The sequence below is a fragment of the Rhinoderma darwinii genome, unplaced genomic scaffold (assembly GCF_050947455.1).
Source record: "Rhinoderma darwinii isolate aRhiDar2 unplaced genomic scaffold, aRhiDar2.hap1 Scaffold_68, whole genome shotgun sequence".
Taxonomy (NCBI): domain Eukaryota; kingdom Metazoa; phylum Chordata; class Amphibia; order Anura; family Rhinodermatidae; genus Rhinoderma; species Rhinoderma darwinii.
Genome location: NW_027464238.1, coordinates 16,795 through 33,520, shown reverse-complemented (window position 1 = coordinate 33,520; position 16,726 = coordinate 16,795). Strand labels below are relative to the sequence as shown.

General features: G+C 44.8%; 1 long non-coding RNA gene across 1 annotated transcript; it reads left to right on the top strand.

Annotated features, from left to right (window-relative positions):
* The first annotated feature begins 1,992 nt into the window (after nt 1-1,992).
* Nucleotides 1,993-14,290, top strand: LOC142728499 (uncharacterized). Its single transcript, XR_012877621.1, has 3 exons — nt 1,993-2,145; nt 10,913-11,065; nt 14,249-14,290. It is a non-coding gene; the product is annotated as an uncharacterized LOC142728499 (long non-coding RNA).
* Nucleotides 14,291-16,726: the final 2,436 nt, after the last annotated feature.

The following is a 16,726-nucleotide window of genomic DNA, read 5'->3' as shown; positions in this document are numbered from 1 at the left end:
ATGGATACGTCATGGAAAGCTACTGCTTCCCGCATTTTGCCGTATCCTGAGTCGGCGCCATCATTGCCGGATGTCAGCAGTGTATTACAGCTGACATCCCGCTGTAATGGTGGGGACCGAAATTAGCTCGATCACCGCTATTAACCCCTTAAATGCAACGGTCAAAAACTATCGCTGCATTTAAGTTGTTTGCAGCTCATCGGAATCCCAGCAATGAAATTGCAGGGGTTCCGGTGGCTGCAATGACAACCAGAGGCCTAATACTGGCCTCCCGGTCTGCCTAGCACGGAAAACTTCCATTATTATTGAAAAAAAAAACAAAAACATACATATTTGGTATCGCTGCGTCCCTAAGGGTATGTTCACACGCAGTAGCAAAATACATCTGAAATTACGGCACTGTTTTCGCCTGAAAACAGCTCCTGATTTTCAGAAGTTTTTTGTAACTACTCGCGTTTTTCGCGGTGTATTTTACGGACGTTATTGGAGCTGTTTTTCAATGGAGTCAATGAAAAACGGCTCCAAAAACGTCCCAAGAAGTGACATGCACTTCTTTGACGTGGGCGTCTTTTTACGCGCCATCTTTTGACAGCGACGCGTAAAATTACACTTCGTGGGAACAGAACATCGTAAAACCCATTGAAAGAAATGGGCAGATGTTTGTAGGCGTAATGGAGCCGTCTTTTCAGGCGTAATTCGAGGCGTAAAACGCCCGAATTATGTCTGAAAATAGGCCGTGTGAACAGACCCTAATGGCCTAAACTATAAAAATATTATTTTATTTATTCCACGCGGTGAATGGTGTAAAAAAAAAACATAAAAAAACGATACCAGAATATCGTTTTTTTGGTCACTTTGCCCTACAAATATTGGAATAAAAAGTGATCAAAAAGTCGCACGTATCCAACAATGGTACTTATATAAACTATAGCTCGTCTCGAAAAAAACAAGCCCTCATACAGCTCCGTCGACGAAAAAATGAAAACGTTATGGTTTTCACAACTTGGCGACAGAAAAAATACATTCTTTTTACAAAAGTAATTTTATTGTGCAAAAAGTTGTAAAACATAAAAAAGTGCCATAAATTAGTTATCGCCGGAATCGGACTGACCCGCAGAATAAAGTTAACATGTAATTTATAACGCATGGTGAACGATGTATAAAAAAAACTAAAAAACAATGTCAGAATTGCAGTTTCTTGGTCACCTTTCCTCCCAAAAAATAGGATAAAAAGTGATCAAAAAGTCGCATGTACCCCAAAATGGTAAAAAATAAAAACTATAGCTCGTCCCGCAAGGAGGGGCCTCAAACATATCTGCTGGAAGCGAGGGTGCCCGTATTATACCAGGACAACACTTTCCCATCAAAATTCCCCAAACTGCAAAGGTGCGGAGTGTGGAACAAAAGGGAATATGTAAGGACTATTTATCAGTGCGACACCGGCCTGTGCAGAAAGGATTGCTTCACAGCGTAACACACATCTATGGATTATTTTACTGGGTTTTTTAACCAGATTATTATACCACCTGACTACGTCCCTGATGTACTCTGCCCAGCTTACATGTACCCTCACGTAAACGTAAAAATACCAGCAATACTCAAGCAAAACGACTACCAAGCAAATCCACTCTCCAAAAGACAAATGGCGCTCCCTCCCCTCTGAACCCTACAACGTCTATGGCCGCGGACCCTAGTTCAAACTTACCCTCTGACGGCCGAGGCCATGGACGTCTGTGTTCTCGGCGGCATCTCCCTCCAGGGAGACGTCGGCACTAACTTCCGGGTTCTGAGACTGTTTCCTGCAGGGCGCGCGCGCCCGCACGAGTACTGCCTTAAAGGCCCAGTACGCGTCCAGTTGTTTAAAATCAGTAATTAGCCCAGAATGCTGCTGGACTATAAAAAGGGCCCTACCCACTTGATCCTTGTCGGAACGTTGTTGTATATCTAAAGTTTGTCTTGCACATGGTCTCCTAGTTTTTTCCAGTTCCCAGTATTACCCGTTCCTGCTGCCTGTACCCTGTATCCTGTGCTACCGTGCCTCTGTGCCATCTACAGTGAGAGTCAAGTCGTGTCTTCCGCTGCATCTACTGTGCCATCTACAGTGAATGTCAAGTTGTGTCACCGCTACTGTCTACATTGCCTCAGGTACCCTTTCTGGACTATAGACATTGTATTGTACCTAGTTGGCCAGCTGCTATCCCACTACGCGATTTGGCTCAGTGGGTCCACACCCCGCGCCGTGACAGTGCCTAAATAGCTGTTTACTTCCACATATAAGGCATTTTCATACCCGGGACAACACTTTTAACAATATTTGCCACTGAAATAGCATATCTAGGGAAAAATGAAAATTTTTACTCTGCAACAATCCGCAGCGCAATCATTTATGGAAAAGTCCTGTAGGGTGAAAATACTCACTACACCCCTTAATAAATGACTTGAGGTGTGCAGTTTCCAAAATGGGGTCACTTGTCAGGGGTTTCCTTTATTATTTCACATCAGAGCCCTGCAATTGTGAACCAATACTTTGTAAATCTTCAAATTAGGCCTCAATTTTACATGGTACTCTTTCACTCCTGAGCCCTGTCAAATGTCTCAGGCAGAGTGCTAATAGTGCTCTGCCCGGGACTATGGCTCTGGGGTTGCCCCTGACAACAATGTCCATATATGTACAGTGATGTCAGGTGCTTCTCCTGAAGTGGAATCCCCAGCCAGAGCGTTGGCAATGCTCTGGCTGGGTATTCTACTCCTAGAGGGAACCCCAACGGCACTACCTACAGGGAGGGGGGCTGTGTGGCACTACCTGGGAGAGTGGGCTTTGTGGCCCTACCTGGGAGGGGGGGCTGCATGGCACTACCTGGGATGGGGGCTGTGTGGCACTACCTGGGATGGGGGCTGTGTGGCACTACCAGGGAGGGGGCTGTGTGGCACTACCTGGGAGGGGGGCTGTGTGGCACTACCAGGGAGGGGGGGGTTGTGTGGCACTACCTGGGAGGAGAGGGCTGTTTGGCAATACCTGGGAGGGGGGCTGTGTGGCACTATCTACAGAGGGCACTAAATTTATGGGGGTACAAACTGAGGGCATAAATTCTATATGAGGGCATAAACAGAGCCTAATGTCTACATGGGGACAAAAAAATTACGTTTTCTGACATTTTACTGCCGCTTTGAGTTCCCCCGCAAAGGGGCTTACTAAGTCTGTGTCGCCCAAGGGCCCACATAAACCTGGAGCATGGCCTGTATATATATATATATATATATATATATATATATATATATATATATATAGCTAGAACGACTAGTCACTCAGCTCTCATAGAACAGCAACACTGTGGATCTGCAATGGTGACCACAAGCCATATTTCCCTGATACTATCTGTTAGATACACTCAACCAGGGGCGTAACTAGCAAAGACTGGGCCCCATAGCAAACTTTTGACTGGGGCCCCCCCCCTCCCCTGGGTGTCACACAACTCCCCCTTGTAGATAGTGCCTTTTTTACAAACCCCCCCTTTTGATAACGCCATACAGCCCCCCTGTAGATAACGCCATACAGCCCCCTTTGTAGATATCTACAGATGGGGCTGTATGGCGCTATCTACAGAGGGGGCTGTATGGCATTATCTACGGGGGGCTGTATGGCGTTATCTACGGGGGGGGGGTGTATGGTGTTCCCTACAGGGGGGGACTGTATGGCGTTCCTTACAGGGGGGGCTGTATGGCACTCTCTACAGGGGCGGGCTGTATGGCGCTATCTACCCGGGGCGGGCTGTATGGCGCTATCTACAGGGGGACTGTATGGCGCTATCTACAGGGGGGCTGTATGGCGCTAACTACAGAGGGGGCTGTATGGCGTTATCTAGAGGGGGGACTGTATGGCGTTATCTACGGGGGTCTGTATGGCGTTCCCTACAGAGGGGGCTGTCTGGCGTTCTCTACAGGGGGGACTGTATGGCGTTACCTACAGGGAGTCTGTATGGCGTTCCCTACAGGGGGGGTCTGTAGGGAACGCCATACAGCCCCACTGTAGGGAACGCCATACAGCCCCCCCTGTAGGGAACGCCATACAGCCACCCTCCCTGTAGGGAACGCCATACAGCGTCCCCCCCCCCCTGTAGGGAACGCCATACAGCGTCGTCCCCCCTGTAGGGAAGGCCATACAGCCCCCCCTGTAGGGAACGCCATACAGCGTCATCCCCCCTGTAGGGAACGCCATACAGCGTCCCCCCATAGGGAACACCATGCAGCCCCCCCCTTGTAGGGAACGCCATACAGCGTCGTCGTCCCTGTAGGGAACGCCATACAGCGTCTCCCCCCTGTAGGGAACGCCATACAGCGTCGTCCCCCCGGTAGGGAACGCCATACAGCGTCGTCGTCCCTGTAGGGAACGCCATACAGCATCGTCCCCCCTGTAGGGAACGCCATACAGCGTCGTCCCCCTGTAGGGAACGCCATACAGCCCCCCCCCCTCCCAAAAAAATGCGACCTACAGTGTGTCCTAATAAAAGACATGTATCCCCTATCCACAGGATAGGGAATACATGTGTAATCGCTGGCAGCGATAAGGAGAAAAGGAGACTGAAAGTCCCCTGATGTTCTCCATGACTAACCTCGGACTTCCGGGGTCTGTGTCGGCAGCTCACTAAAAATGAAAGGAGCGCTGGTCACGCATGCGCAGAAGCGCGACCGGCTCTCCATTCATTTCTCCGGAGCTGCCGACACAGACCCCGGAAGTCCGAGGTTTGTGATAGAGAACGTCAGGGGACTTTCAATCCCCTGTTCTCCTTATCGCTGCCAGCGATTACACATGTATCCCCTATCCTGTGGATAGGGGATACATGTCTTTTGTTTAATGGCAGAGCGGGGAGATACCTCCCTGCTCTGCCGTACTGTTCAGTGGCGTCCCGCTGTAGCAGCCATAGCGGCTGCTAGCGGAGCCTGCGGCCATGGTGGGGGCCCGTGCCGGCGGGCGACACGGGCCCCCTCATGCCGCGGGCCCCGTAGCAGCCGCTACTGCTGCTACGGCGGTAGTTACGCCACTGCACTCAACGTATCATCAGCAGTATTGTGTGTGTTTTATATGACCAATATGCCATCCATCAATGCCCCACAGAGTTTGTTACCAATCTTTCCCAGGCGGCAGAATGCCAGATCTGCCTAGTCCTGCATTGATAAATCTACATCCCCTATATCATAGCATTACTAGTCAGTTTTGCTAATCAGGAGCCAAGAATCGCTGTGAAGCTGTGATTAACACACTTGCCTTTTTATGCAGTGATACATTTTGCATACTGTAGCTTAGCTAGCCAGATTTGTCTTTCAGGATCCCAGGAAAGCTGGGTAACAAACCATGTGAAGTTGTAATAGAAACTGTAAAATACTAAATCCCCCTAAATAAATGCCCCTCCTCGCTACCAAATTGTGCCATAGATAAGGCAAAGCCTTTCAGGGTACTGGGACAGCTGGGTAACAAACCATTATCTCTCAAATTGTGTCATATTTAGGCAGATTTGCCTTTGAGGGTTTCAGAAAAGCTGGGTAACAAACCATATGAAACTGTAATAGAGATCTGCTTTATACTTAATCCCCCTAAATAAATGCCCCTCGTCGCTACCAAATTGCTATATCTAGGCATATCTAGACTATATCTAGGCAGATTTGTCTTTCAGGAACCTGGGCAACCTGTATTCCGTAGGGGGACTTAGCGGACAATTTCCCCGCAGATTTTGATGCGAATTCTTGGGAAATACACATATGTTACATACAGATTTAGTTGCGGATTTAGCAGCAGATTTGACCTAGGTTTCAGCCTATGCATTGCAAAGGCTGAAATCCGCAGTGAAAATCCGTGGCTTCTCCTCAACAGAATAAGCACGCGGCAGATTTGAAATAAGCAGAATGCTCCGCTGTTATTGCGGTCGTCGTCTTCTGCTACATGTGGATGGGGTTTTGAAAACCCCATCCCCTTGTGATGTACTTGTAAGCTGCTGCGGATTTGCGATGCAGAACCCACGCTGCAAATCGGCAGAAAAACTGCCACATCCGGACACACCCTTAGGCCTTATTCACACGAACGTGTATTACGTCCGTGCTACGCGCGTGGAAATCACGCGTGTCGCACAGACTTATGTAAGTCAATGGGGCCGTTCTGACATGTCGTGATTTTCACGGCGTGTGTCCCTGCGTAAAACTCACGACATGTCCTATACTTGCCCGTGTTTCGCGCAGCACGCACCCATTGAAGTCAATGGGTCCGTGCAAATCGCGCTCGGCACACGGAAGCACTTCCCGGTGCCGCACGTGATGCTCGCTACAGTAGTAAAAGAAATGAATGAAAACAGAAAAGCACCTCCTGCTTTTATGTTTGTAAACATAAAAACAGAGTGTCATAATGATGCCGGCTGCGCGAAAATCACGCAGCCACGCACCATATACAGATGCCACACTGAACTTTTGCGCTCGTGAAACGGACACGTTCGTGTGAATAAGGCCTAAGACTGGGTTCCCACAGTGCAGATTTGCTGCAGATTTTGTCAGCATTTTGTAAGCCAAAGCCAGAATTGGATGAAGGAGAGCGGACCTATAAGGCCTTCCCTTATATATTTCTTCTGTTTAGGTTCCGTTCCTAGTTTTGGGTTAAAAAATACTTGCAAAATCTGCACAGTGAGAACCCAGCTTTAGGCTACACAGCATATCCAACCTTGAACCTTCAGGGAATTCCACCTGAAAAAGTGCACATGGTGCCGATTTTCAGTCGGAATCTCCGCTGCAGAAACACTGCTTGAAAAAAAATAAAAGAAGCTGATAGTTACCCCTGGCTGTTGTCATAGCAACGCCTTCTTCTGTTTCAGTGCAGCCTGGCCTCCTGGAATGATGCGGCAGCCCAATTGACCGCCACAGCTTGTGATTGGCTGCAGCAGTCACATGGGTTGAAACGTCATCCCAGGAGGCCAGGTGTCACTCAGAACAGAGAAACGCGTCACTATGACAAAGGCTGGAGTTAAGCATTAGCTTTTTTGTGAATTTTGAAGCAGAATCGCAGCGTTTCCGCCACAAAAGTGGCAACATTTGCTATTTGTTCTAGGTTTCACTTCCGCAGCAAAAAATGTCATAAATTGACCTATCAATGGCATGTCAATTTATGCTGCGGATTTGTTGCTATTTTGTTGCGGGTTTTCCTCATTGAATTTAATCAATGTGGAAAACCAGCAACAAAATAGCAATGGATCCGCAGCATAAATTGGCATGCTGCGGATTTAAAATCCGCACTGCAGGTCAATTTATGAACGTTTTTGCTGCAGATTTTTACTGTAGCGTCTGCATAAGATTTGTTCAAATCTCACTCACTGTGCTGCTACTGTAAATGCTGCGTCATTTCCTTAGGCCTAGTTCACACTGAGTTTTTTTGGGCCCTGTTTTTGGTGCGGAAAACACATTGGAAACTGCGCCAAAATACAGCAGAAATCGCCTACCATTGATTTCAAAGGGAGTTAAAGGCTTTTTTTCCTGCGAGTGGAAAAGAAAACGCTTGCAGGAAAAAAAAGCGTCATGCTCTTTCTTCAGGCGTTTCCATCTCTGACCTTTCATTGACATCAATGGGAGGCAGAGAAAATGTTTTTCACTGCGCTTTTTGCCCACGGCTGAAAAACTCGCAAAAAAAAAAAAACGCAGCAAAGAGAGTGCAGCCTCCTGAAGGAATTTTGAGGCAGATTTTTCTGCCTACAAAAAACTCAGTGTGAACATACTTTTAGGGCGTTCACAAGTGGCATTTCCGCTGCAGATGTTTAGATAGAGGAGGCTGGTAGGAAAAGGCTCCCTCTTTTCTGCAAAATCACAACAGCTTTTTTCTGCAGCTTGCTGGAAGTCTTGCAGGTTTATCTATAGGGGACAATTTTATAAAAGGATTTATTTCATTTAATGTGTGTTTTTAAGGTTAAAGGAACAGTGTCACGAAAAAAAAAAATTTTAGATCAATTTGCTTTTAGTGTTTTATTAATTTTTTTTTAATTTATTTGTGTGTTTGTGTTTTACTTTTTTTTATTTTTTCACTTTTTCTTGTCCATGGGGGCTGCCATTTTTTTTTTCCATCTCTGTATGTGTCGATTAACAACACATACAGACATGGAATACGGCACATACAGTCCCATAGTGAATGCGAACGGGGCCCGTTCCATCCACTATGCTGTACGCCGTCTGTGTGGGAACGGCGCATGCGCCGCTCCCACACAGTTCAAATTGAACTGTGCGACGTCCGGCGCCATTTTCTTGTGGACCGGAAGTCGCGGCCGGACAGTAAGATTACTACTTCCGGTCGCGGCTTCCGGACTTGTGCACTTGGAGCGGAGGTAGCAGACGGAGCGGATGGACCGAAGGGTGCGGCGGCGGCAGGAGCAGGTAAGTGAGGTCTGTGTATGTTCGTGTTTTACTGTGTGTTTACTACTGTATGTAAACCTACTACACTGTGTGTTAGCTCAAAAAATGGCGACACACAGTGTAGGAGGTTTGACCGTTCAATCCCCTCGTTTCTCCCGGCACTAGCCAGGATAAGGGAGGGGGGGATTCTGAGAGCTCACTAGAGCGAGTGAGTTTTCTCCAATTTTGCAGCATAAAGCAATGTGGTTGCTTTACCACATGCAATGCTGCAATTTTGGGAATTGCTCCATCTAGTGACCAGCGCTGGGAAATATTATAAATTAGAATCTAATTTATAATATTTCCTGACTCGTGAAAAAAATTAAAAAAATTAGAACAATGTTTAATCACCTATACACTAATTGTTTAACTAAAAATAATTCCCTTTAAGGGTATGCTCATATGCTTAACAAAAAACGGCTGTAAAATACGTAGCTGTTTTCAAGGGAAAACAGCCTATGATTTTCAGGTGTTTTTTATGCAAAGCGTTATTTGATGCGTTTTTTTACTGCCATTTTTGTAGCTGTTTTTCTTTGAGACAATGAGAAATGGCTCCAAAACGGCTCAAGAAGTGACATGCTCTTCTTTTTTACAGGGCGTTTTTTATGTGCCGTTTTTAGAAACGACGCGTAAAAAACGCCCTGTGGGAACGAAACGCCGTTTTTCCCATTGACATTTATCGGCATATGTTCGGAGGTGTTCAGGCCATGTATTTTCAGCCATTTTTCAATGCGTTTACAGCCCGAAAAACAGCTGAAAATAAGCCGTGTGAACACACCCTTAGGCCTGATTTACACGAGCATGTGCGTTTTGCGCACGCAAAAAATGCAGTGTTTTGCGTGCGCAAAAGGCACTTAACAGCTCCGTGTGTCATCAGTGTATGATGCGCGACTGCGAGATTTTCTCGCAGCCGCCATCATTATGACACTCCATTTGGATGTTTGTAAACAGAAAAGCACGTGGTGCTTTTCTGTTTACTGTAATGACGGGGGTAAGGAAACAGACAAGTGAGCCCTAATCTACCCGCCACTCAGTCCCTGCCTACTTGCAACGACCCACCCTAGGCGACGGGGTACAACTGGGCGACAGTCCCTACGCTCAATATGTGCACGACAGACAAACAGATAAGGGTACACAGAAGCAAGGGAAAAGGGGCAGTTGCCCACGGCAACACCGAGAGCAACAAGAGTGGTGAACGAGCCGAGTCAAACCAGGAGTGTACGAGGTACCAAATGCAGAGCAGAAAAGTAGTGAACAAGCCGAGTCAAACCAGGAGTGTACGAGGTACCAAACGCAGAGCAGGAGAGTAGTCAGTAAGCCGGGGTCATATGAAGCAGGGTCAAATGGTGCAAGAAGCTGCAGCAGGGCCAAGAAACCAAATGAGAAGAATCACAAGCAAGGAGGAACAGGAAAGGCAGGTATAAATAGACAGAGGGCTGGAGCTAGCTACGTCTGGCCAGGCTATGATAGGCTCTCCCACTCCTAAGCCTGCCATCCTGAGTGGTGGAAGATGGAGTCAGTCTCACAGACATAGAAGCAGGTGCAGACTGATTACCTATGGGCGTGGATACAGAAGCTGTGCCTGGCAGATCCTTAACATTTACATTCAGAGTTTGACAGCTGTTGCGCGAATCACACAGTTCGCACGGAAGTGCTTCCGTGCGGAATGCGTGGTTTTCACGCACCCATTGACTTCAATGGGTGCGTGATGCGCGAACAGCGCACAAAGATAGGACATGTCGTGAGTTTTTTTCAGCGGACTCACACTGAGCAAAACTCACAGACTGTCTGCATAGACTAATATAGGTGCGTACGACAGGCGTGAAAAGCACGCGCGGCGCACGCACGTATATCACGCTCGTGTAAACGAGGCCTTTGTGTCACTTTTAACTTGAGACATGAGGAAGTGAGGATTGTTCCTGGGAATACTCCTGAAGGGCAGCATATTATAGGTAGAGATCCGCTGGGCTATTATGTTAATGCAGCACAAAAAATATTATAAAAAGAATACACATGTAAAGCTCTAAAATGCTAATCAAAAGTGAACGTCTTCTAGCGTAAACGTGATGCATAAAAAAGTTACACCTTGTCCTGCAAACATAAAACAAGGCCTCAAATAGAAATGTAAACTTTAAAATAAAAAAAAAGATTATGGCTAGAAGGCAAAAAAATAAAAATGGCCAAGCATGCTGCAACCTTAATAAGTTCCCAATTGTTCCAGTATAAGCCTACAGTAGTGATTCTGAATTCTATTGCCAACGTGTAAAATGGTATATGATGTGTTTTTTTTTTCTACTAACAGAGTTGCCTCAAAATGTACATTTGTTTATAAAGCATAATGATCTGCTTTCAGTGCTCTGCAAATGATGAATTCTTCATGGATATTCATCTATAGCACTCACAGGCTTCTCCCTACAGTTGACATCATAGTCTTCTCCCTTCAGTTGATGACATCACAGCTGATGGAATACTAAGGCATTGTGATGTGTCTTTTTTACAGACAAGCACCTGATGCAGCAGCTCTTATGTGTAGAGCCGTCTTCGTCCCATCAGACCTGTTCAGTTCTCAGACAAGACCACCATTTTCTTCATGCTACAAGATCTTCACATCATAATCACAGGCTCTGCAGGAAAGTTCACCGCAGGGAAACAGGTAAAGACCATTCCAGTTTTGTATGCCAGGGCAGGGGGTCACATTCAGACTTTCTCTAGGCCATTTTACATGTTTCTTACATGTTTCAAGAGTTACAGCAGTTTTCAAAACCATGTCCCCCTTTTCATATCTAATTATTGTATGGCCACTCAAGTGGCTGTAACGTCCTTCCTCCTGAGCGCTGCAGCAGCTTTCAATATACAATAAGCTAATGTTGATTTCTTTCCATGAATGCTGCTATAGGTCAGAAGAACTTACTTAACAGCCTGGTGCACCCCTGATTGTAGTTATATGGCTACATGCATGACAAAAAGAAAAATGTAGACTATGGAAGAATACCAAATACAGCATTTTATGGGTAGAGATGCCCTCTAAGGCTGTGTTCACATCAGCGTTGTCTTTACTTTGAGGGTTTCCATTGGGGAAACCCCTCAATGGAAAGGCAAGCGGAAACCTTAGCTTCTGTTTGCATCACCATTGATCTCAATAGTGACGGAAACGTTGCTAATGGTTTCCGTTTGTCACCGTTGTGACAAGGTTCCGTCGTTGTTTTGACAGAATAAATAGTGCAGTCGACTTCTGAGGGCCTGATACTGAAAGCCGAAGGATTGTCAGAGGCAGTCATAAAAACCCTACAAAAAAGTAGTAAAAATGTCACTAACAGTAAATTTATCGCAACTTACTTCTGCAGGCTTCTGTTTAACAATGGCATATGAAATGACAGTCTTAAAGAGGCTCTGTCACCACATTATAAGTGGCCTATCTTGTACATAATGTGATCGGCGCTGTAATGTAGATTACAGCAGTGGTTTTTATTTAGAAAAACAATCATTTTTGACGGAGTTATGACCTATATTAGCTTTATTCTAATGAGTTTCTTAATGACCACCTGGGCGTGTTTTACTTTTTGACTAAGTGGGCGTTGTGAAGAGAAGTGTATGACGCTGACCAATCAGCGTCATACACTTCTCCCCATTCATTTACACAGCACTAGCGATATAGCTATATCATTATGTGCAGCCACATATACAAGCACTAACGTTACTGCAGTGTCCTGACAATGAATATATATTACCTCCAGCCAGGACGTGATGTCTATTCAGAATCCTGACCACTTCTGTAGCGTCTGTGTGAGACTACAGCACAGCACAGCGAGATCTCGCTGTAAATGACAGCTTACAGCGTAATCTCACGAGACAACGCCTGCTATGCTGTAAATTACAGAGAAGTGTCAGGATTCTGAATACACATCGTGTCCTGGCTGGAGATAATGTATATTCATTATCAGAACACTGCAGTAATGTTATAGTGTGTTTATGTGGCTGCACATAGCGATATAGCTATATCGCTATGTGCTGTGTAAATGAATGGGGAGAAGTGTATGACACTGATTGGTCAGCGTTATACACTCCTCTTTACAATGCCCACTTGGTCAAACAGTAAAACATGCCCAGTTGGTCATCAATAAACTCATTAGCATAAAGCTAAAATAGGTCATAACTGTCAAAAATGATCGTATTTCTAAATTAAAAAACACTGCTGTAATCTACATTACAGCGCCAATCACATCATGTACAATATAGGCCACTTATAATGTGGTGACAGAGCCTCTTTAATAAATTCCCCCATTGTATTCATGTGACCAGCTTTAGGACTTAAAAGTCAATTTTCACAAGTGACATTGTTAGTTGTTAAGGTAGGGTAAATGAATTAAGCTAGTCGGATATTATCTTTAATGTATTGAAACTTTTTTAGTTGTATATACATGACTTTTTTGTTAGTATATACATGATTAGACATTGTCTTATTTTTTTTTATTTTTTCACAACTCAGGAAATATTATAAATTAGATTCTAATTTATAACATTTCCATGTGCTGGTCACTAGAGGGAGCAATTCCCAAAATTGCAGCATTGCAATGTGGTAAAGCAACCTCATTGCTTTATGCTGCAAATTTGGTATAGACACACACGCTCTAGTGAGCTCACAGAATCCCCCCTCCCTTGTCCTGGCTAGTGCCAGGAGAAAGGAGGGGGTTGAATGTTCAAACCTCCTACACTATGTGCCGACATTTTTTGAGCGAATGCACAGTGTAGTAGGCTTACATACAGTGGTAATCACACAGTAAAACACAAACATACACAAACACAACTTACCTGCTCCTGCTGCCGCTAACTTCGCTCCGTCCACTCGCTCCGCTCCTAGTACTTGCTTCTAATCACATGTCCGGAAGTCACGACCGGAAGTAGTCATCTTACTGTCCGGCCGCGGCTTCCGGTCCACATGAAAATTGCGCTGGATGTCGCTCGGCCGAAGACCTTCCTTTTAGACTGTGTGGGAGCGGCGCATGCGCCTTTCCCACACAGACGGCGTACACCATAGTTAATGGAACGGCTCCCGTTCGCATTCTCTATGGGGATGTATGTGCCGTATTCCATCTCTGTATGTGTCGTTAATCGACACATACAGGGATGAAAAAAAAAATGGCAGCCCCCATAGTGAAGTAAAAGTTAGAAAAAATAAAAAAGTAAAACACAAACACACAAATAAATAAAATGTATTTTAATAACACTAAAATCAAATTTATATATAATAATTTTTTTTGGCGACACCCGTTCTACTGAAGTGTTTAGACAGTGAATAGACATTCCACGGGATGTCTATTCACAATCTCTGCACTTCGTTACTCTGTCTGTGGTAGTTACAGCAGAGGAAGCGTGATACAACGAGATCACGCTTCCTCTGCTGTAACTACCATAGAAACAGTAACGAAGTGCAGAGATTGTGAATAGACATCCCGTGGAATGTCTATTAAATGTCTAAGCACTTCAGTATTGTTAATGTGTTAGTATAAGACAGCACATAAGGATCTAGCAGGATCCCTATGCGCTGAGTAAATGAATGGAGATGAGTGCATAAGGCTGATTGGTCAGCGTCATACACTCCCCTGTATAACGCCCACTTGGTCTAAAGTAAAAATACACCCACTCGGGCATTAAGCAACTCATTAGCATAAATCTAAAATCGCTAATAAAGTGGTAAAAATAGATAGTTTTTTTAAAATAAACCTACATTAAAGCGCCGATCTCCTTATGTAGGAGATACGGCACTTATAATGTGGTGACAGAGCCTCTTTAAATGATAAGCAAATTGTTTCTTTTTTTTTTCTACCTAAATTGGCAGAAAACACACCTATTTTGGAGATATAAAAGACAGCTAGAAGGGAAATTGAGGAGGCCGGTGTTTTTTTAATTATTTTTTTTCCTAGGTGTCTTTTATTTCATTTGCTAACGATTTAGGCAAAGTAGCTCAAAAGTAAATTTTTTTATAATACATGATTTTGTAAAGTATTGTAATGGGAAATTTTGGCGCACGCCCGTTTTAAGTAAAAATTTTAGCTTTTTGAGACTTTATGCTGTTTTCGCGTCTTTTCAGCTAGTAAGTCGGGACCAGCGGGAGAGCAGATCTCCTGCATGACATATTTAATTTACACCTGCGGATATTATAGCTGACATCTATGCTAACTGGTGTAGATGTCAGTTTGTGGAGCACTGACAACCCTAGTTGCGCCATATTTATTCAGAGCTGTGGGCTTCTTGGAGTATGTTCACATTCAATTTTTTCTTTTCGTCAGAGGTATGCGTCGGGAGAAGTCTCTATGTATACCTTCAATGGAAGGCTGTATAGGCATAGAGTGGGATATATCACCTGAACTCCCCGGGCACAGCGTTACTTTAAGCACTAGGCTCGGAAAGCCCCTGACGTTAGCAACGCTCTGACTGGGGATTCTGCTCCTAGGGAAGCCCCTGACAAGACTGTCCATAAATGGACACTGACGTTAGGAGCGTTAAGATGCCAGAATCCTAGGCCAGAACACTGGCATTGCACTGGCTGGGGATTCCACTCCTGGAGGGAGCCCCTGACGTCACTGTCCATATATGGATTCTGCTCCTGGAGGATCCCTTGATGTTACTGTCTGTACATAGACAATGACATTAGGGGCTTTGTAATGTGAGAATTCCAAGTCTTAGCGTTGGCAGCGCTGTGGCCGGGAATTACGCTTGTAGAGAAAGCCTCTCACTTTACTGTGCATATATGGCTTTAAATATCCATATTTGGCTTTAAACTCTGGAGTCCCCGGCCAGAGCATCACAAGCACTCACTGGCTGGGAACTCCTGACTTGGGAAAGCCCTTGATGTCACTTTCACTATATGGACAGTGATGTTAGGAGTTTAAAAACCCAGGAATCCATGGCCAGAGCGTCGGCAATGCTCTGGTTAGTGATTACTCTCCTGGAAGGAGCCCCTGATGTCTGTCAATTGTTATGGTAGTAGTCGGATATGATCTTTAATAAATTTAAACCATTTTTTTAAGCTTTAAGAACAAGGTTTGACAATGATAAGTTCTACCCATGTGTATCTAATGCTGATATGTATCCATGCTCCTTACTCATTTTAATATTGTGTGATTGAACTTGGTAACTTGCTATGCTTGGCTGACTGTACTGTATGATCAGAAGTAGTAACTAGATGTTTAAGAATCAGATTCAGATAAGTTTTAGTAATGATACTTAGTTCAACAGATAGAGAGGTCCTATAGGGGAGGACCAAGTCAATGTGAGCTTGAAACTCTGAACAAATAAATACCAAGTCAGGCAGAGTAAAAAGTACATTTAGATTAAAAAGTTACTATTAAAATACAAACCACACAGCTCTTCAAGGTAGAGTTTGAGAAGCTGCATAATATACCCGCCTGCTACTTTGCATAAATGGTGAGCAAATAGAAATTTTTCTACCTAAAATGGCAGAAAACACACCATTTTGGAGATGGAAAGGACGGCTAGAGGGGAAATGGAGGAGGCCGTAGTTTTTTAATTACATTTTTTTCCTTGGTGTTTTTTTTTTTCCATTTGCTAACGATTTAGTCAAAGTAGCTCAAAAGTAAATGTCTTTATAATACATGATATTGTAAAGTAATGTAATGGGAAATTTTGGCGCATGCCCGTTTTGAGTAAAAATTTTAGCTTTTTGAGACATTATGCTGTTTTCGCGTCTTTTCAACTAGTAAGTCGGGACCAGCGGGAGAGCAGAGCTCCTGCATGACATATTTAATTTACACCTGCGGATATTATAGCTGACATCTATGCTAACTGGTGTAGATGTCAGTTTGTGCAGCACTGACAACACAAGTTGCGCCATATTTATTCAGAGCTGTGGGCTTCTTGGAGTATGTTCACATTCAATTTTTTTCTTTTCGTCAGAGGTATGCGTTGGGAGAAGTCTCTACGTATACCTCCAACGGAAGGCTGTATAGGCATAGAGTGGGATATATCACCTGAACTCCCCGGGCACAGCGTTACTTTAAGCACTAGGCTCGGAAAGCCCCTGACGTTAGCAACGCTCTGACTGGGGATTCTGCTCCTAGGGAAGCCCCTGACAACACTGTCCATAAATGGACACTGATGTTAGGAGCTTTAAGATGCCAAAATCCTAGGCCAGAACACTGGCATTGCACTGGCTGGGGATTCCACTCCTGGAGGGAGCCCCTGACGTCACTGTCCATATATGGATTCTGCTCCTGGAGGATCCCTTGATGTTACTGTCTGTACATAGACAATGACATTAGGGGCTTTGTAATGTGAGAATTCCAAGTCGGAGCGT